Here is a 21,785-nt window from a genome sequence, read left to right on the forward strand (position 1 = left end):
TTTCTCGCGAGGAGTGCATCCAGACTTACAGCAATCCAAAATACACTCAAGGTCATGTTTACACCACTCTCTTTTTATTTAGGAATGCCCTACCTACAATGTGAGACTAGCCCCTGATAGGTGGGGGGGAAAGCGTGGGCTTTGTCTCATGAGAGAAGAAACGAGATTCTATGTGAAACTAGAAGTCGCAGACAGGATCCCATGAGAAACGAAAAGTGAATGTTATGGGAAACAAAGTAGTCATGTGAAAAGAGTGCATAGACAAAATGACATGTGCAGACATCAACAACTTTCTTGGATTCCCAGATGTGTAGAAGGTCAGGAAGCTCCAGACAGCATCGTTTGACTTGTTGTGGACTGGGTGATGTCTGCAAGAAGAAACAGCAAGCATTCTGCGCAATAACTTTATTAATAAGTACTTATTAGGGAACGCATGATAACATATATATACAATTTATCTAACAATTCCCCCCTGTTTTATCATAAGTTCCCGGAGAACAACTCATCACCCATATGGCCACTTCAAAATGATTTTCAGCCAAGGGATCACATTTCGCAAGAACTAACTTACACTCAGGAGGAAACTGAGTCATAATCGGCAAAGCTAGGGTCAAGAAACAAACCGGACAGGTTTACCACAATAGAGTCGCCGACCGGGTCGTCACTAGAGAAGGAACCCGCGTCGATCGAAAGGTCATCCCTTTGGAGCAACGGGAAAGTCTCAGCTGGTGGAGAGATAGCAGTTGTAATTAGTCTGTTAATTAGGGATCGGAGACAAGGGATGCAACAACATCCACACAAGGTCAAAATGGCAGAGAAAACGGCTATGGAGACCAGGGCAGAGGAAACCAGGGTGCGGTACTTTCCGAACACGTTCAACCAGTCGGTCCAAACCTCTGTGTTCACCCCACTGTGCTCCTTCATCTTCCCGTTCAAGGTCCGCAGGCCCTCAAGGGCCTGGGACAGGCTCCCGCCGGCTGCAGTATTATTCGGAATAAACGTGCAACATTGCTCACCGAACACGGCGCAGACACCGCCCTCCTTTGAGAGTAGCATGTCAAGGGCCATTCGATTCTGGAAAGCCATGAGGGAAGTAGCGGCCAGTTGGGAGTGGACCGCCTTGAAACCCGCCTCGGACCAGTTTCCAAGCCTCTGCACGTTGTAATGGACGTAGTTAATCCTGTCAACATTTTTGTTAATAGTACACCACCAACACAGGGCGGATTCAAAACCAGCTGCTATCTGATTCACCAACTTATACTCATCCGGTACTCCTCTAGGAACACCAATGGCATCAATGTAAGTTGGATTAGCCGCGCCCCGCCATTCGGCGTTTCGTTTCGTTCTCGGCCAGAATACGGGAACCACGGATTTAGCAAAAGATGTTAGATCATAAGAGGACATCGGTATCAAATAAACAGGTAGCAATAGGGTTACCAAAGCGCAAATTCCGGAGCTGTTTAAAGGCAACCTATCATAAAGTTTGTTACTATTACACCAAAACCAAATATCACTACGAGCAATGGGCAAAAAAGGGGCAGTGACATTGGTCATGGACCCACACCATGGAGTAGGTAGGGCGCCGAGCTTCTCACCGGTACCAGGTAATCTAATACATGTAAAATTACCCTTAGCTACATCGGACGAAAAAAGGGGTTTATATTTTGTCATAGAGGCAACAGGGTAAACCTTATCCCATTTAAAACAATCATGAGTGGGTGAAATGGATAGGCTTAACATTAAAGTAACAGCACACTTAGGACCTATATTCGCAGGTATGATTTTCAAAAGAGGTCTTGGACCCATGCATGCAATGCAACTGGTGTCAGCCATCTTTGAGGCCTGCTCAGCCATAAGATGCCAGTTGTTGGTATGACCGCTTATCCCTGTGGAGGCCACAAAATAGCTGTCTACATCAGTGAGGAGCGTACTTGTGATTTTTGCTCCCGCTGACAGGGTGTAATTATTTGTAACGGGACGGTCTGCGACCGACATTGTTCTATTAAGGCAAATAGCAATAGGAAAGCGAGGATCGATTCCAGAGGACCAAGCCCACAGTTGAAAACCCCAACAAGAAGTGTTAAACAAGGTGGCATTTGGAGGACGAATTTGACCATCAGGGAGTGTAAAAGTCAAAAGGAGGCTTGTGCCCTGATTCTTCAAAGTTACTCGTTTAGCAAACACAGCCTCTTCACTGGAACCAGAGAGCGGGGTCCATCCATCTTCTTCCGCTTATCCGGGGTCGGGTCGCGGGGGCAACAGCTTCAGGAGGGAATCCCAGACTTCCCTCTCCCCAGCCACTTCATCCAGCTCATCCCGGGGGATCCCAAGGCGTTCCCAGGCCAGCTGAGAGACATAGTCTCTCCAGCGCGTCCTGGGTCGTCCCCGGGGTCTCCTACCGGTGGGACATGCCCGGAACACCTCCCCAGGGAGGCGTCCAGGAGGCATCCTGATAAGATGCCCGAGCCACCTCATCTGGCTCCTCTCAACGTGGAGGAGTAGCGACTCTACTCCGAGTCTCTCCCGGATGACCGAGCTTCTCACCCTATCTCTAAGGGAGAGCCCGGACATCCTGCGGAGAAAACTCATTTCGGCCGCTTGTATCCGAGATCTCGTTCTTTCGGTCACGACCCATAGCTCGTGACCATAGGTGAGGGTAGGAGTGTAAATCGACCGGTAAATTGAGAGCTTTGCCTTTTGGCTCAGCTCTCTCTTCACCACAACGGACCGGTACAGGGTCCGCATTACTGCCGACGCTGCACCGATCCGCCTGTCAATCTCACGCTCCATCCTCCCCTCACTCGTGAACAAGACTCCAAGATACTTGAACTCCTCCACTTGGGGCAGGATCTCATCCCCGATCCGGAGAGGGCATTCCACCCTTTTCCGATCGAGGACCATGGACTCGGATTTGGAGGTGCTGACCCTCATCCCGACCGCTTCACACTCGGCTGCGAACCGTTCCAGCGAGAGCTGGAGATCACGGCCTGAAGAAGCCAACAGCACCACGTCATCTGCAAAAAGCAGAGACGCGATGCTGAGGTCCCCAAACCGGACCCCCTCAACGCCTCGGCTGCGCCTAGAAATTCTGTCCATAAAAGTTATGAACAGAATCGGTGACAAAGGGCAGCCTTGGCGGAGTCCAACCCTCACTGGGAACGAATCCGACTTACTGCCGGAAATGCGGACCAGACTCTGGCATCGGTGATACAGGGACCGAACCGCCCTTATCAGTTGGCTCGGCACCCCGTACTCCCGAAGCACCCTCCACAGAACCTCCCGAGGGACACGGTCGAACGCCTTCTCCAAGTCCACAAAACACATGTGGACTGGTTGGGCAAACTCCCATGCACCCTCGAGGATCCTGCCGAGGGTGTAGAGCTGGTCCACTGTTCCACGGCCAGGACGAAAGCCACACTGCTCCTCCTGAATCCGAGGTTCGACCTCCCGACGGACCCTCCTCTCCAGCACCCCTGAATAGACCTTACCAGGGAGGCTGAGGAGTGTGATTCCCCTGTAATTGGAACACACCCTCCGGTCCCCCTTCTTAAAGAGGGGAACCACCACCCCAGTCTGCCAATCCAGAGGCACTGTCCCCGATGTCCACGCAACGTTGTAGAGGCGTGTCAGCCATGACAGCCCCACAACATCCAGAGCCTTTAAGAACTCTGGGCGGATCTCATCCACCCCCGGGGCCTTGCCACCGAGGAGTTTTTTAAACTACCTCAGTGACTTCGACCCCAGAGATTGGAGAATCCGCCTCAGAGTCTCTAGGCCCTGCTTCCTCAATGGAAGGCGTGTAGGTGGAATTGAGGAGGTCTTCGAAGTATTCTCCCCACCGACTCACGACGTCCCGAGTCGAGGTCAGCAGCACGCCATCCCCACTGTAAACAGTGTTGACGTTGCACTGCTTCCCCCTCCTGAGACGCCGGATGGTGGACCAGAATTTCCTCGAAGCCGTCCGAAAGTCATTCTCCATGGCCTCACCGAACTCCTCCCACGCCCGGGTTTTTGCCTCAGCTTCAACTTGTTTCACCATACCCCCCATCGAGACATGGGTGACCCCATGACTCGAAATAGCAGCCCATTTGAACAAGTTATGAGGCAAGACAGGTTTGCCCAAAGGTCACACAAAAAGACCAACAGTGTTTTTAGTTGCACCCCGTTTTTCCCAAGAGAGCCGTTCCTGGGAGGGGCTCTGAGACTGCAAGTCAAGCAACACATCAGGGGGGATGTGTGACATCGAATCATGAGCCGTGAGAGACGAGAGGACATGGAGCAGGCCTTCTGCAGCGGCCTTCGCGGATTTGTCAGCAAAAGCATTACCGAGAGAAACAGGATCAGAGCACGCAGTGTGAGCAGCACACTTGCAAACCGCTACCTTTAAAGGTAGCTGGACAGCGTCCAAAAGTTGAGTCACTAATGTGGAATGGGTGACGGGCTTCCCTGCAGAAGTTATCATGCCACGGTTGCTCCACTGCTGAGCAAACACGTGTACTGTTGGAAATGATATACTTTTTATCATTGGATTCTATGTATCTACTTTTGTGTGCAAGACTCTCCGCAGTATGTGACCATCTAGCCTTGTGAAAATGATTTGGGGGCATATGGCCGGCTAATGACTGGAGTCATTAGCCACGCTATACAATAAGCCCCATAGTTAGCTAGACATGTTCAGATCATGAGATTGTCATGGGATGGCTGAAGCAGACAGAGGTCTCATTTAAGTTGAAGTCATGAGTACCACACCGGGATGTATTCCCAGGGCCACTAAAGACTACGTTTTTGTTAAGCTAATAGTCATGAGACGTCCAATACTGCTCCGTCCACGAGAGTATCCCCTTTGTTCTGTGGTAATGAGATATAACTTTGGAATGTATTTCCTGCCTGTGAACCTACCCGATCATGTACACTTGCCCAATTGTTTCTTTCACAATAAAAAGGTCGGCAAAACTCAGCGCGAAGCGCGAATCTCAGCCACACTTGCTGTGTCTGGGATGCGCCCTTCTGCGCAGGAGAAAACGCTAAGCCAAGAAAGACCTACCGTCTCCGAGATTGATTTCAGATAAATGTTGTCAACCCAACATTTTTGGGGGCTCGTCCGGGATTTCCTGAAAATCTGCTCGCTGATCCGAAGAGTGTTGAAGACGCCGAATCCGTGCACGGCAGAGGTCACAGGACGCCTGAAGGAAAGCCCTGGGGAACAATGTTCATCCACCAGGCCGGCGTCCGGTTCAGCACCTCTCGGCAGCGAGGATTGACGGAAACTTCAAAAGAAATCTCTCAGAGACTCGGTGAGACCTCTTTGTTGGCTGCGTGGTTGGGGTATTTTAGTCCCCAGAAAAAGGGTACCTGGGTAAGGACGGCGGAGTCCTTGTTGTGAATTCCAAGTGATAGGAATTCGGTCTACAGATGGAACTTGTAGACGGAAATACACCTCGTTGTGTTAAGAAAATTCCGCGGTGTGAATGTGTGTGAATGGTAGCACGTATCACTCGCTATTGTGCTGCATGTAACATGGTGGGAAGAAATGGCAAATTTCTGTGGAGTTCCTCACCAGAAAACTGGTCAAAGCAGGAATTACCACAGAAAGTTGTTATTGCACTAAAGAAACATTCCATCTTTAGAAATCCCTATGATTTAAATGTTGAACTAAATTGATTACAATGGGGGGGCCGTCAAAGCGTTACTGACAATGCATCAGGGGATGAGAAGTATACGTTAAATAAGTTACCAAACTTGAGGCTGCAAGTATGATTGTCAGACAATGAAGCTATAGTGCGTAGGCGCACTGTTAGGCGTGGCTCAAGAAGAGGAGCCTGAGGCAGAAGCTCCTTCTGCTCCTATGCAAAACATGCATCTAATTTAAAAGACCTGAACCCCCCCCCCATATGATAGCAAAATATATTATGGTCAGTCAATAAGAACTCCTGTACAAACAAGAAGCATGACCAAGGCTGTTAAATTTCCCCAAAGTATAAATGACGCTGATGTATGCGAATGATACAGTTGTCAAACCTTATTGAAAGGCCAGTAATGTGAGAAAAAATAAATAAAAATAGTAAAACCAAAACATCAAATAGAGGAAGACGTTTGCGCAGCATTGTTTGTTGATGTTGTTTGTGCACTGTGTTTTGTTGTGGGCCTTTGTGTTGTCCTTGTGTTTATGTGTGTCTATGTGTTAAAATTTTGAAATTGGCTACAATAGTGTGCAAGGAAAGTTACTAGACTGGGGTCTATTCGATTTGCACTGCAAGAAAAAATAAAATAAAAAAGGAGACATTGAAACTGGAAAATGCATTTTTTGGAGAAATTGGTGTAAAGACAGGCGAAAAAGATGAATAAATATTTAGGAGATGCAACAGAATGATGTTCGAGCAGAATTGAATCAGTTGAAACATGTAGAACTTAGAGGTGAAATATGAATTTTGTAAAATTTTGCAGAAATTTGAATCAATCTTTTATTGGCCAAGTTTGAGCATGCCATAGCATTACAAAGAAGTAATAATTTAACGTGAAAATATGAATTTCTTAATTTTGCAATTTCGGGAATGTTTAAAAACGTTCCCAGTGTGATTTAAATGGGCTGAATGATGTGAATTTCAAACTGGGACAATGTAAAGGTGAAATGTAGAATTTGCCTGTAAGAATGAGTGGAAGGAAAATTGCCCTAAATCTGCAATTTTTTTGGAAATGAAAAGCTTATGGAATTAATTCAATGCAAGCATCTCTTGAGTGAATTTTTGGAATATGTCAAAATCGGAATGAGTGGGTTGTTTTACCAAGAACCTTGAGATAGGACAGATTCAAATGAGGACTGTGAATTAAAAATGATGTAGTATGACTGTGTGGACAGCTTGAAGAGAGCTTGAGGAGAGTGAGAACAGTGCATGCGTGCGTGCCTGTGTGTGTGTGCGCGTGTGTGAGATGCAAATGAGCAGGAATGAATGACAAGATACAGCTTGACTGGTTGACGTTGTTGGAGACTACTATGTGAAAAGTGGTAGAACAACTTTGAAGAAAGAATGATTTTGAGCATATTTAATGCTAAGAAAAGAAAATAGGCCTTATTTCACAGTGGTTGACTGATTATCATGAATTGAATGGCTCGTTTTAGGCTTTCATCTAAAAGTCAAGTCAAGTTTATTGTATAGCCCTAAATCACAAACAGTCTCAAAGGGCTTCAAGTAGACAAAAGTTCAAGTTTTCGTCTACAATGATGATAATTGCTTTTGAAACAAAGGAAGTGTAAGGATGAGATTCCTTTCTCCTCATGCAGCATTTAGGCCAGAGAGGAAGTGAAGTCAAGTAACAGAAGTTAGGATGGGTAAAAACCAGAAGTAAACTATCTTGGTTTACTCTCAGCGAAAGGGAGAGCAGGTAACAGGTTATATTAGACACACCACGACCTGCCACGAAGAACAACTGATGTTTTTTTTTTTTGTCATTACAGCTGAGCTTGGGCTCCATGCTATGCTGAAATTGCTAAGCCACTAACAGGAGTGGCTCATGGACAGCCGTTAGCAGTCAAAGATACATTCGCGTGGACACCAAAAGTAGAAGAAGGATTGACAAGATTGAAAATGATATTAGTTCAAACAACAAAGGGTGTGATAATGGATAAGGTGCTATTGACGATGTCCATAACAAAACTGTTTTGCCAAAATGACTTTTAAGGCAACGCCTGTTGTGTCACTTATGTGACAACAGGGGGGAGATGAGTTATTAGTTACCTATTAGTTACCTTTGGTTTAGATTCTTGAAAAAAAAAAAAATTTTTTAAGCATGTCCTGTTTGTGTGAAACATGATCCACACAGGAACCTAAAAGAAACTCTATATAAAAATTCGAAGATTCGAATAGTGGAGCCTAACAGGAACATGGAAAAAGTGAACAGCTGAGAAATGGCCTTCGATGTACTGGCAGTGAATTATAAATTCAGGACAGTTCAGTAATATCTGTAAAGTGAGCATAACACCATTAATACTGAGGTCAAAATAGAGATGATACTAGGCAAAATTTGGAAACTAGATCAGAAATTGAAGGCTCAAATCAGGAAAGGTGGAAAGGTAATAGAGAGAATGGCATAAAATCAAAGTTAGGAAAACAAAAGATAGATAGTGGCCTGAAAATAGGAGGAGTTTCTGGAAATTACAGTATAATTGAGAGAAATAACAGTTAAGACTTGCAATTTAAGTTTAGGGTAATCTGTCAATTTAAAATGGTTCAAATGAGGTCCATCACAATACATCCGAGCGCTCATGAAGGAAAGGCGCTGTTCTTCTCAGGTAGATTAGATTATTGATAATAGTAGAATTTGAAGTTTGATTAACAGAAGGCACTATGGAATTTATGTCAAATTGGAAGATGATATTTAAGTTTGGTATCCCAGTCTGTTTTTTCAGTATCCATCAGTGACTCTGAAACTCGATCCCGAGACTCCACCGACAGCTGAGAACATCAAGAAAAATGGTGCATGGCTCTAAGGCACCTTTGACCTTTGCAAGAGCAAAGAAGGACTATATTTGTGCTTGGGGGGAGCACAACGCCCTGGAGGAGAACGACATCCTCGGAGGCGGAGTACAAAGAGTGAAGGAGCTCACAAGATGAGAATGGACTCAGTTGAAAATGGACTCATCCAAGAGTGAGGGATGAGTTGACTCTGGGACTACAACCAAAGATAACAACCTGACAATGAGGTGCGGCGAAAGACACACAAGACCTGAAAGATGCATCAAGACGTTATCAAACTTGGTGGAGCTTGGGTCAGAGTGGATGGAAGCTTGCTTGGGCACTGAGTTTGACACAACTGAGGAGTCTTGCTAAAAGATAAACAAATAAGGAACAAATTGTGTAGTGTTACGAAGAAAGAAAAAGTATCATAGTCAGAGGATAAATTTGGATGAAACAGATAGGCTAAAATTGTAAGAGATAAGAGTAGAATCACATTTAGCCCATCCAGCTTAACAATTAGACATTTAGTCATTAACAGTTCGGAGAAGGAAAAATAGGGCATTAGGATCTACTAGGATGCAGTCAAAAGGTGATTAGATTATTCAATGGAGGTAATTAATAAAGTAGAAGTTAATCACACCTCATAGGGAAATTCTGGTGTCAAAACAAAAAGTTTGATAAGATCAAGGAATAACAGCCATGAAAACTTTTTACAGTTAAGAATAACACTGCATGAGACTCACACCAAGTGACAGTGAACGCGATGACAAATGTGATAGGACTCGGAAAACATGGCAAAGTGAAAATAATGTAGTGGAGTAGACTGTTGGAGGAAGACTTTTGAGTATCTTTACCCAGGTGCTCGATCAGAACGATGGATTAGGACAAGATTATTTAAGGACCTACTGAGGCTGCTTCTTTCCCCATGCTCACCCATGAACATGCTCAGCAGTACAAATGACTGAATTTTTAGGCATTTAATTGGCAATTTTACAGTAAAGGTCCGGTACGAATGTACGAAATATTCACTTGGGAAGGACATCCAGAAATGAAGGGTTTACCGTTAATATTCGCTGATTGCCTGTTCACTTACACATACTAAATTTGTTTGTTGTTGTATGAGTGATAGATGCAAATGGATTGGCGCTTGTGTGGTTACGAATATGTGTGTGTGTGTGTGTGTTGAGGGCAGTATGAAAGGCCAAAGTATTTTGTAGTTGGTATGAAAGGGTCACAGTTGAGGGTAAGATTCCTCTCACCTGAGACGGGAACACCCAAGTGTGATGACTAACAGCCGATGGTTAATCAAAGGCACCATGAACAACAAAAATAGTTCATGGAGAAGGCCGAATTCAGCAACACGGATGGACAAGACAGGACTGATATCGAACACTAGGACGATGGACATATGACATGACGAACCTGAACTCACCCGACAAGGTGACAGACTATGTAGATGACAACCATACATATGGAACTTAAGCTTGCTTGTGGCAAGTGCGAGCTTGGCTTTGTTTCTGTGTGTCACTTGACTTATTGCAGCGTCAACCGACAGCCAAGGAGCAGATTGCTGGTTGTTTTATAACTTGTATTACTTTTGCAGGTTGTCGATTGCAGTCTTGGAAAGTTTATGTTGAATTCACGTGAAAATGTTAACCCTAACCCTTTTGATTTTTATGATGATTGATGATTTTCAGGACGGAATCCCCGTGCGCCATGATTCATGGTGTGTCTATTTTCATTCAGTAGATACTCGATGCCTGTGTAGTTTTGTGAGCACAAGTGTCCGTTGTTGGTATTGCCGAGTGTGAGGTGCACAGTCAATTTTCAGGAACTTGGGGATGACGATCCTGGATGACTGCAAGGTTCGACAGGACTGGCTGCAAGACGTGATGATGTGGTAGGACGTTTGCCGGTTCCTTTTTAAATACCTAATGACACATTGGCCGAATGTGTCAAAGGGGGGTGGAGTTACGTTTGAGTGCGTAAGTAGATACATATAAAATGTAATTGTGACATTCAATGCTTTTTTGGATTCACTTGTTTTGGAGGCTTTAACAGGACGTGCCAGAATTCAACAGGCAGCAGTCACAGGAGAAATCGTGCGAGACTGACAGCACGATGAGAAATAAGGAAGATAATTCATAACTCCTGGGGGGAGTGTTGTTGTTTGTTTGTTTGTTTTAGGTTCACGCGGGCCTCTGGATCGTAGGAGTAGATGCAGGGACGCTTGGAGGTTCTATTGAACACTCCGATGAGACAACGACCACCAATCACCCCCGTGCCCCGAACAACCACAAAGGAGAAGAATTGTTTGCTGATGACTGGTTATGGAGATGTCGATTACTAGGGAACTCCTGAACGCTGACCGGGGCCTGGGAAGAGACTCTGAGGACGGTGAAGTGGACATAAGGATCTTGGATGGACAGCAGGCCCTGGGCAGTGATCCCAGAGCAATTCATCGACAGACACATACATATGCAAGGGGGGCAAAACTAAGAGCATTTCAACTTTGCAGTATGCTGTGATATTGTGTCAATATTATGTCCTTCATTACTTTATCAAACGACCACATGCGGCATTATTTTAATTAGTCACATGACTAAAAGGTTGACATCAGCATCTGCTGTCCAGAATATCATGTTGGCCCAGTGTGAACAAGATGAGTGGGACCGCCTTGCGTAAATCGCCTACCTGTCTATTTTTCTTGACAATCCAGAACAAAATACATTCCATTATAACGAACATAGCCAAAGCCGGATGAAGGGCTGTAGTTCTGATAAACTCTGGAATGTAAACTTTCATGCTTTTTGATGGTACTATACTATATTGTGTAAGCATATACTCATTTATACACATATGTAGTTATTAGTTGATGTTTTGTTTTCCCATGAATTCCAATGTTAAAAACAGGAGGGAATGTTGGAAATGATATACTTTTTATCATTGGATTCTATGTATCTACTTTTGTGTGCAAGACTCTCCGCAGTATGTGACCATCTAGCCTTGTGAAAATGATTTGGGGGCATATGGCCGGCTAATGACTGGAGTCATTAGCCACGCTATACAATAAGCCCCATAGTTAGCTAGACATGTTCAGATCATGAGATTGTCATGGGATGGCTGAAGCAGACAGAGGTCTCATTTAAGTTGAAGTCATGAGTACGACACCGGGATGTATTCCCAGGGCCACTAAAGACTACGTTTTTGTTAAGCTAATAGTCATGAGACGTCCAATACTGCTCCGTCCACGAGAGTATCCCCTTTGTTCTGTGGTAATGAGATATAACTTTGGAATGTATTTCCTGCCTGTGAACCTACCCGATCATGTACACTTGCCCAATTGTTTCTTTCACAATAAAAAGGTCGGCAAAACTCAGCGCGAAGCGCGAATCTCAGCCACACTTGCTGTGTCTGGGATGCGCCCTTCTGCGCAGGAGAAAACGCTAAGCCAAGAAAGACCTACCGTCTCCGAGATTGATTTCAGATAAATGTTGTCAACCCAACATGTACTGTAGCAAAAGCATACTGACTATCAGTCCAGATAGTGACGGATTTGTTTACAAACAATTTGCAGGCCCCAGTCAAAGCAATGAGCTCAGCAGCCTGTGCAGACATATTGGATGGCAGTTTAGCAGCCTCCAAAACCATGTCGGCAGTAACAATGGCATACCCAGCAAGGGTCACACCAGATTCATTTTTCTTAGAAGACCCATCAACAAAAAACACATGACCACCTGGCAGAGGCGTATTTTCCAAATCAGGCCGAGCCTTAGCAACTTGTTGGGCAGCATCGACACAATCATGGAATTCGCCGTCGTCAGGAAGGGGAATGAGAGTGGCAGGAATGAGTGTCGTGCATCTTTCAACGGTCAGATGTGGCTGAGACAGCAACGTAGCCATGCAGGAAAGATGACGTGCAGGCGACAGAAAAGCCACTCACTCACTCACTCACTCACTCACTCACTCACTCACTCACTCACTCACTCACTCACTCACTCACTCACTCACTCACTCAATCAATCAATCAATCAATCAATCAATCAATCAATCAATCACACAGGTGTTAATTAAATCGCAATTACATTGCAAGCAATTTAAACTCTAATGGAATATGTGGATGTCCATATCCGTTTCATCAAATTCCAATCCAACTTTACCTTTGTATAAGGCACAGGTGTCAAATTGTGCTTCATATACATGAGCCATCACTCGAATCGCAAATTATCTTCACTTTTAGTAATATGTTAAATTTCAAATATCAGACCAGTTTTTACTTGTCTGATTTGAAAGCGAGGTACTCGTCAGCTTGTTCCGCAGCCCCCACAATATGAGGCGCTCACACATCTACTCGGGTATGACAGTCATACCGGCCCTCCAAAAGAAGCCATGACTAAACCGCGGCCCGCGAACAAATGAGTTTGACACCCCTGGCACAAGGGCCTTCTCATTGATCAATCGCGTATCTTAAATCATGCTTTTCCTCCTTTGAAGCGACTATGTACTTCAAACCCAAACGGCACCATTTTATAGGGAAAAAAATTGTCGAATTTATTCGTTGTCGACATAATACTGGTCGCAAATTTGCATGTAGAGCATTTTTGAGTTGTTGATCATAGACATCAGTTGAACACTCTTTCTGGTCTGTGTCTAAAGTCTTCAAACAACTTATCTTGTTTTTGTTTAGTCCGGCCAATGTCTGTGTAACTTGCTCTACGTTGAAATTTTATTTTTATCCTGCAATAGTTGGTCAATTTGTATTTGTAATGGCACCCTGTTATATTCCAATGGACGGCCCTGGAGATCAAAAGGACTCCAGGTGCCTTTAACGCTTGCCCAATGTTTGGTTAAGGATACCATGAAAACCTGTTGTACTTCATCACCTCTCAAATTATAGGAAGCAATGAGTTGTTTAATTTGGGGTACAAAGACGGAAAGGATGGTTCGCTTTGCCGTGCCACAACATCTGTCTCTGTAATTTGATCATTTTTCTCATTTTCATTCATCACATTCTCAGCTGCGGTTCTTAAGCGAGCTCGCGCTGACACTGTGTCATCATCTTCCTGTCTGTGCAACAGCAAGTTCTTTTTTATCTTTTCTTCGTCTTCCTTATCTTTCAATTTCCCTCACATCTGGGAAAATGAGAAAGTAATTTTGCTTTTTAATTTTTAATTTTAAGTCTTGCAAAATTTCTATATCCTTACTGCACCGAGATAAACTGTTAAACATATCTTAAAAAATAAACAAACAAAAACAATCTATGCTCTTCAAAATGGGACCCAAATGTCAGATTACAAATCAAACCTCCTCCTTCACTCTCACATTTTTTGATAGAACAGTCTACTTAGCTAGACACTGTCATATCATACCAAATAATGGCCTGGAAATTAAATATAATGTTGTTGCTGTGGTCCCTCAAAACATGTGACTAGAATTTGGACAATTACTAACCCCCATCAATCGACAAATTATCTCCTCACTAAAGTCCCAGCCTGTTAACCTATCTGCATCAAGAAGACATTTGTAATGCAGGGGATAAGAGAATAACAAGGAACACCTTAACAATAAACAAAATAAACCCAAACCACAAACAAAACCAAATAAACTAGGCCCATGACCTATGTAGACCAACAACGTGCAGAGAGGGGGCCAGTACTCCAAATATTTCCCCATTAAAATTTAAGCCTTTTTGTGTAGAGCACCATTGATTTCTAATCATTGACCTAATGTTATCCTTAATTCAATCCCAATCATGAATGCCCACTACTTAATACTTTACTTGGTGTTCTTTTGATAAAAAGTGCCCCCCTTGCAATGTTGTTTTTAACTCTAAGTGATTCAAATCTTTGACTTGTCCTTACATGTGTCCTTGTATAGTCTTATGTCATAACGAATCAATAATTTTATTTTATCCAATACTACAATGTATGTTCTCTCCTACTCTCACATTTTTATGAGGGCTGGGCACTCTCCTCGTTGGACGAGTTTCTGACCACAACCCTCAGATTATTCTATCATTTCTAATTTTTACATTTAACAATGCAAATCTGATAAACCATTGTCTAGCACACCGCTTTTGTGCACCAATTTAACACAATTCCAACCTTTATAACGAACTGATACACAAAGACAAACATACACAGAAACAAACACACGGGCCCACAACATAGACATGACAATCTTCCCAGCTGATAACAAGGGTGGGGGGAGCAACTGAAGTGCGGAGAGCCTCGCCATCGCCACGTCACATAATGCAATCCCCTCTGTCCAAAATATGCATTTGTCAAGATATTTTATATTTTCGGTGTCGACCGCTTGCATTTTAGGGCGAACCTCACACACGAACTCCCCAGATACAGACAGCACATAACGTGTCCCACCAGAGGGGCACAGACACTGGACCACTGCTACACCGTAATTAAGGATGCATACCACTCTGTGGCTCGTGCAGCTTTAGGACTCTCGGACCACTGTCTAGTTCATCTGGTCCCTGCCTACAGACAGAAACTAAAAACTTCTAAGCCTGTGGTGAGGACTGTCAGGAAGTGGACAGTGGAGTCAAGGCAGGACCTCCAAGCCTGCTTTGACTGCACCGATTGGAGTGTTTTTGATGCTGCAAATTCAGACTTGCATGAACTCACTGACACTGTCACATCATACATCAGTTTTTGTGAGGATCTGTGTGTGCAGACTAAGACCTTCTGCACGTACAACAACGACAAACCTTGGTTTACACCGAACCTTAGGAGGCTGCGCAAAGTCAAGGAGGAGGCCTACAGGAGCGGCGACCGGGACCTGTTCAAGCAGACCAGAAACACACTGAACCGAGAGGTCAGGAAAGCCAGGAGGTGTTACGGGGAGAGCCTGGAGAGACACCTCTCTGCCAATCCTGATCCCTCAACAGTGTGGAAAGGCCTTGTCATGTAACATGGGGGTAGAGATGGTCCAAATGGTAGAATATGGATTGTTCACAGGGATAAATTGACAGAGCTGAAATTCCAAATTTGTCCAAAAGATGGCGCCAGACCAAAACATGAGACCAAAAGAGAGGCCAGAATAAGCTAGACCAGTTAAAATAGAAAAGAGGAACACGGTGTCAGAGTGTAAGTCACGCATGGAGGCACAAATGAAATTTTTATTATGTGTTTTTTATTTTTTGATTTCTTTGCTTGGCTAAAAATGTATTCTGTAACCGCTTTAAGCAATATTATTTGTCAATTCGATCAAGGGACCCGTCACTGAGAATAGTGGCGTGACATAAATTGTTTGGAGAAGCACAAATGAAATGTTTATTATGTGATTTTAATTTTTTGATTTTTTTGCTTGGCTAAAAATGTATTCTGTAACCGCTTTAAGCAATATTATTTGTCAATTCGATCAAGGGACCCGTCACTGAGAATAGTGGCGTGACATAAATTGTTTGGAGAAGCACAAATGAAATGTTTATTATGTGATTTTAATTTTTTGATTTTTTTGCTTGGCTAAAAATGTACTCTGTAACCGCTTTAAAGCAATATTATTTGTCAATTCGATCAATTCATGTAACAGAAAGTAGGTCAAAGGTGAAAAGGGGAAGTGAAAGGTTTTACCACTAGCTGTGCATTTGGTGGAAAGTACTGCGTGGTCAGGGCGGAAACAGCTGCTAAAGGTCACAGAAAACAAAGCGTGGGAGAGGCTGGCCAGTTCCCTCTATGGGCGGGGGAAAACTGGCCAGTTCCCTCTATAGGCGTGGGAATGCTGGCCAGTCCCTTCTATAGGCGTGGGAAAACTGGGCAGTCTTACCCTATAGGGAAAGTACAGGAGAAAAGAAAGGGGAGGGGGGGGGACGGAGAGGTCTATAAAAGGTCCTGCTGGAGTAGCTTCAGGGCTTTTTTCCCCCAAAAGAGCGCTTATACGTGAAGAGGCCCGGAGGAGTTTCAAGATTTTTTCCAAAGTCCCGAAGATCTTTGTGTGAGACGCAGGATCGCTGGACTGAAATTAACTTGGATTTACTCCCAAAAATTGGACTGGACAACTTTATAGGAGGAATAGGTGAGAGGGATTTATATTTTTTATGTATTTTAGCGAGAGGGGGGAATAGTCATCGGGCCGCCGGATTCCTCGTGGCCAGCCTGTTTCTTTAATTTGGATTTTAGAAGCAAGATCGAACTGATCACTCGACTTTGCTTTCACCAAAAATAGCACGCAGCTGGTAATTACCGCTTCCCTTTTTTATGAACTGTGTTTTGCAATCGAATTGTTCTGGGATTGAATGATTTTATTAACACGGGTATCAGTGAGTGAAATTGTTCAGTTTCTGGGGTAATTGAGATTTGTAATTCTATTCCATGTTTCTTCAATAAATGTGTTTTGTATATTACTTACTTCGTTGTACGCGGATTTGTACTGAATAGGCAACCGAAGGCTCAGGCCCGCTTCCCCTTTTTGACGGGCCGCGTAAAAAGTAACTCTGAGCAAGTTAGAGAATTAAATATTTTTCGTAAATATTTAACGGAAGAGTTGAGTTCGTTGAAAGTGAATTCGGTTGAGAATTTACTTCCTTTAAATAACATAACGACGATGATTAAAATAAATCAGTGAAGTTGGTGGAGGATAAAAATATTTCGATTGTCCGTCGGGCGCGGCCCAGTTCCCCTTTTTGACGGGCCGCGTAAAAAGTAACTCTGAGCAAGTTAGAGAATTAAATATTTTTCGTAAATATTTAACGGAAGAGTTGAGTTCGTTGAAAGTGAATTCGGTTGACAATTTACTTCCTTTAAATAACATAACGACGATGATTAAAATAAATCAGTGAAGTTGGTGGAGGATAAAAATATTTCGATTGTCCGTCGGGCGCGGCCCAGTTCCCCTTTTTGACGGGCCGCGTAAAAAGTAACTCTGAGCAAGTTAGAGAATTAAATATTTTTCGTAAATATTTAACGGAAGAGTTGAGTTCGTTGAAAGTGAATTCGGTTGAGAATTTACTTCCTTTAAATAACATAACGACGATGATTAAAATAAATCAGTGAAGTTGGTGGAGGATAAAAATATTTCGATTGTCCGTCGGGCGCGGCCCAGTTCCCCTTTTTGTCGGGCCGCGTCAAAAGTTAAATAGGACACGATCAAAAAATAGACTTGCCTTCCAAATTAATTATTGGGCAAATCTAAAGACAGCACGACATTTTTATTCGGTAAGAAAGTCGCTATTCTCTTCGAAGCAATTAAGTGGGGTGAAGAACTCCGACGGTCAAGTGCTAGATCTACGTATACGAAGTTAGAATTAATAATATAAAGGGCATTAATTTTCTTCTTAAATGCTATTATTGTCACACTTTTATTAATTCGATTCTCTTTCGAATAAAAAAGTTGGTCGGCTCGCTGCATGAGCGACCAAGTGGAACGGACCCATATGAACATTTACTTCGGCAAAACTAGTGCTTGGGTGCGCTATACAAACGAATCCCTGAGGTCTTAACAAAGACATCTAAAAAATATCCGTAACGAATAAGAACTTCAAACATTAGCGGGGAGCCATCAATACGATGCGGTCACTTCGAAGTCCTGCCTCGAATTGAGTTACTCGGCACGCGCTTCGGGTGACTTGAGAGGGATTGGCGTCGTACAGAAATTAGATTGATTCCGGAGGAGTTAATTTAACTCGGGTGGTTAGATTACGGACGAATCTCCGAACCCGGCTAAAACAAACCCGTTACTGGGAAGCCGGGGGCACCTGATTGCAAGAGGTGCGTTTGACATTTTGGCGCCCAACGAGTAGGAGGGGGGTTGTGAGTAAAAGTTTAGAAAAAAAAATATACAAATGAGACAATAGAAGAACATTTGTTTTTTTTTGTTTTGCTCACAGCTCCAAAACGAACCTGTGTGGAGTTTTTCAGTTTTTTCTTCCCAGAAACTGTCCTAATTCCGCTCACTGATACAAACAAATGTCAGAACGGCCTTGAGTGACATAAGTACAGTCTCTTTAAGGAATAGAGTTTCCTAGAAAAGAACCTTATTAGCACGGGAGGATTAGAACTGTATTGTGTCATAGTAAACGGTGACCGTTGCCCCTCAGCACATTACTTTAAGCATGAGTAAGGAGGAGTTCCTTCACAGCTTGTACTTGTATGGGGTGCTGAAAGTAAGGTTTGTAGTATACGCAGAGTATGCAGCAGAACTTGCAAAAGCCAGAGGGGCCGGTACATGGGCACGGATATTGGGTATAAATACAGAAAATGAACCAGTCGACGAGGAGCCTGCAAATGTTTTAGATTTCATGCCAAAACCAAAGCCGAGGAGGAGGCAGATAGTTAGGAGACCGACAGAAGAGAGGGCTTTTTATTTTGAAAGATAAAAAAGAAAGAAAAGTAGGCTTTTCTCCTCTCTTCTTTTTCCCTTTTTCCTTCTTAATTTCATTTTATAATATATACTAATTTCCCCCTTACAAGATTTTTGTTGCTGAATTCCTGTGTGGATTACAAATTTTTTTGTTCCCGGACACCTGTGTGGATTACAAGATTTTCTTGTTTCCGGACACTTGTGTGGATTACAAATTTTTTTGTTCCCGGACACCTGTGTGGATTACAAATTTTTTTTTTTTTTTTGTTCCCGGACACCTGTGTGGATTACAAGATTTTCTTGTTTCCGGACACTTGTGTGGATTACAAAGATTTTTGTTCCCGGACACCTGTGTGGATTACAAATTTTCTTGTTTCCGGACACTTGTGTGGATTACAATTTTTTTTTTTTTTTGTTCCCGGACACCTGTGTGGATTACAATTTTTTTTTTTTCCCGGACACCTGTGTGGATTACAAGATTTTTGTTCCCGGACGCATCAGAGGATTACAGATTTTTGTCCGCTGAACTCACAAAAGTTTTTTTTTTCTTCTTTCCGCCCTTTCCCTTTTTCCGCTTGAGGACGACAATTGAAGCTCACCAGGAGTAGTAAACGTACATACTCTCCAGACAGTCAAAAATCGGCCACAACGATTCTTCTGAGGCTTGTATGGTTCATGACCCTTAACTGTTGGCGACCCGCTGTGACTTACAGGTTCCCAAGAATTGAAGGGCTGAGGGGCTTCGGGCTGATGATTAGTCGTCATTTCCTGTTCGCTACAATAACATTTGAATTAGAATTTGCTGTTGAATGTACCCTTGTTAGGATTTCCTGTCAGTAGAAAAACCTGGTGGGAAAAAAGAAAGAAAAAAAAAAAAACGTGCATCCCGCCGTAGAGAGCATCAATAAGTGAGGCAAGAGTTCTCATATTGGTGTTCTGAGTAGAGGCGACGCAAAGGGCGCCGCTGAGTAACTAAGAGCTGTATCGTCCCTGTCCCGAGTGCACACGGAAAGGCTTCGAAAGAAGACAGCTCGACCCTACAACTGAAAAAACTGCTATTCATTAAAGAGATGGCTAGCGGTGGAAGAGGACTGGACCTCGAACCTGGTAATCCTATGGAAGGAACCAGAAAGGAGGGGTCTAATCCAGACCCTCTGAGACGACATGAGGAACCAGCATGTGTAATATTGTATGGAGGAGGCCTGGAGAAGTGGCCTCAGAAATGGACTGAGTACATAGTGGGATCTAACCCGTCGATAGAGGCGGAATGCCTCTCAACGCGAATGGAAGAAGCCATCGAGAAAGATGGAAGATTTTTTGCCGAGCAGCCAGGAGAAGATGGACTAACAATAATAGTGTCAGCCCACCCTGAAAGGGGCTACACTCGAAGAGAAGCACCTGACTGGTGTGAATGGGGGGCAAAAATGGTGGAGGAATGTAATATGAGAAAAATAATAAGTACAAGTACAGATTTGGACTCAATAGTGAAAATGCTGACCAACGAATCTGGCATCCAGAGCGAGCTTGCAACTCCATTACCTGGAGAAGTGCAGGCAGTGCCTCGCTATTACGAGTGCATGCAGCACCTGGCGAGGATGAGAAGTATTTTGGAGAAAAGGACTGATCAGCCAGTATTCTCCAGTGAAGACGAAGAGGAAGTGCCTAAAGAGGAAGAAGGGTTGGGCACGAGCAAGGACACAGAGGAGGTATGGGAGACCAAGGACACCAGGTGCGAAGGCGCCTTTGCACCAAAGCTCAATCCCCTTATTAGAAAATACCCCCTACCGTCTTTACCGGAAGAATCAACCAAGAAAGTGATTGTGGGCAACGGAGTGCTGATGTGACAGTTTGTCGGAGATATTTGGTCACTGACAGGAGACGCCCTCATTGTCTTCACCAACGACAAATTCCGTGCCTGGAACCAGACCTTTGATTCACGGTTGAGGTTGATGGCCGGTGAAAAATATATTGAGGACCTACAAGATGCAAGACGGCAGATGGAACATGTCCCGGAGGATCTTACCTTCATCTTCACAAGTGGGGGAAGATCAAAATATCACATGATAATACATGCCGTCGTGCAGAAGTGGAGTGCGGACCTGGACCAGCAGGATTATCTGAAGATGATGACAAAAATTCTGGAGAGAGCGGTGGATGCTGCCATCGAGAGGGGGGCCAGAAGAATAGTTACGGAAGTAAATGGCGTTAGATCTGGACGGATGTCATGGAAAATTGCGGAAACAGCAATTGCAGGAGCTTATAAGCTACAGATATCCACCCCGATCACAGCAGTGGAAGGGCTGGAGTTGGTGTTGGCAATATCAGCCTCTCAAAGAAGAGAAAGGGAATTGGTAGCCCTGGAAGCCACATATGACCAAGCGCTACAGGTGGCTCGTAAAGAGCAGAAGATGGAACAGCAAACAAAACGTAAGGTGACAGTCTTGCCTCATCCATCAGCCAAAACAATTCGAACAGAAGAAGAAAAAGGGGCAGCCTCAAGCGCTACCCCAGAATTGCAAAAGAGGACCGTACGGTCCAGGACACCATCCCCAACTACAGGGGATGAGGACGAAACCGTGACCCACAAAATCAACCCAGAGATAACTAAACCGGGGGGGCCGGATCCGGCACCAACTGAGGTCCCGGCTCCCGAGAAACCACCTCAGGAAAGAGGGAGAAGAATTGAAAGAGAGAGGAGAGTGGTTTTAAGATCAAACCGAGAAGTGGCTGGTACCTCTTACCGAGCACGCCTGACGTCTACTCCCAAAAATAGACCCTCCACGGTTCAGGGCCCACGTCAACAAATAGAATCAAGGAACACCGGAGTTGGGGCCACTGAACATGCTCATACATCCCACGAGGAAGAGGGTAATAATGATGGAGAGGGAGAAGACAGGGAGCCGGCCACCTCGAGTGATGACGTGGTCTCCGAAGAGGAAAATCAGGCTTCGGTGATGTCGGCAGTAGGCCCTCCTGATCCTAATGACCCCCCACCGAGAGTTGTGCTAGGAGCAACCC

The 21,785-nt window shown here is 44.2% G+C and overlaps 1 long non-coding RNA gene across 1 annotated transcript; it reads left to right on the plus strand.

Moving 5' to 3' along the window:
- Positions 1 to 4,504: 4,504 nt before the first annotated feature.
- On the plus strand, positions 4,505 to 11,915 carry LOC125979680 (uncharacterized). The gene is made up of 2 exons (XR_007485380.2): positions 4,505 to 7,380; positions 7,454 to 11,915. It is a non-coding gene; the product is annotated as an uncharacterized lncRNA (long non-coding RNA).
- The last annotated feature ends 9,870 nt before the right edge of the window (positions 11,916 to 21,785 follow it).

Source organism: Syngnathus scovelli, chromosome 13 (genome assembly GCF_024217435.2).
Source record: "Syngnathus scovelli strain Florida chromosome 13, RoL_Ssco_1.2, whole genome shotgun sequence".
NCBI classification, from domain to species: domain Eukaryota; kingdom Metazoa; phylum Chordata; class Actinopteri; order Syngnathiformes; family Syngnathidae; genus Syngnathus; species Syngnathus scovelli.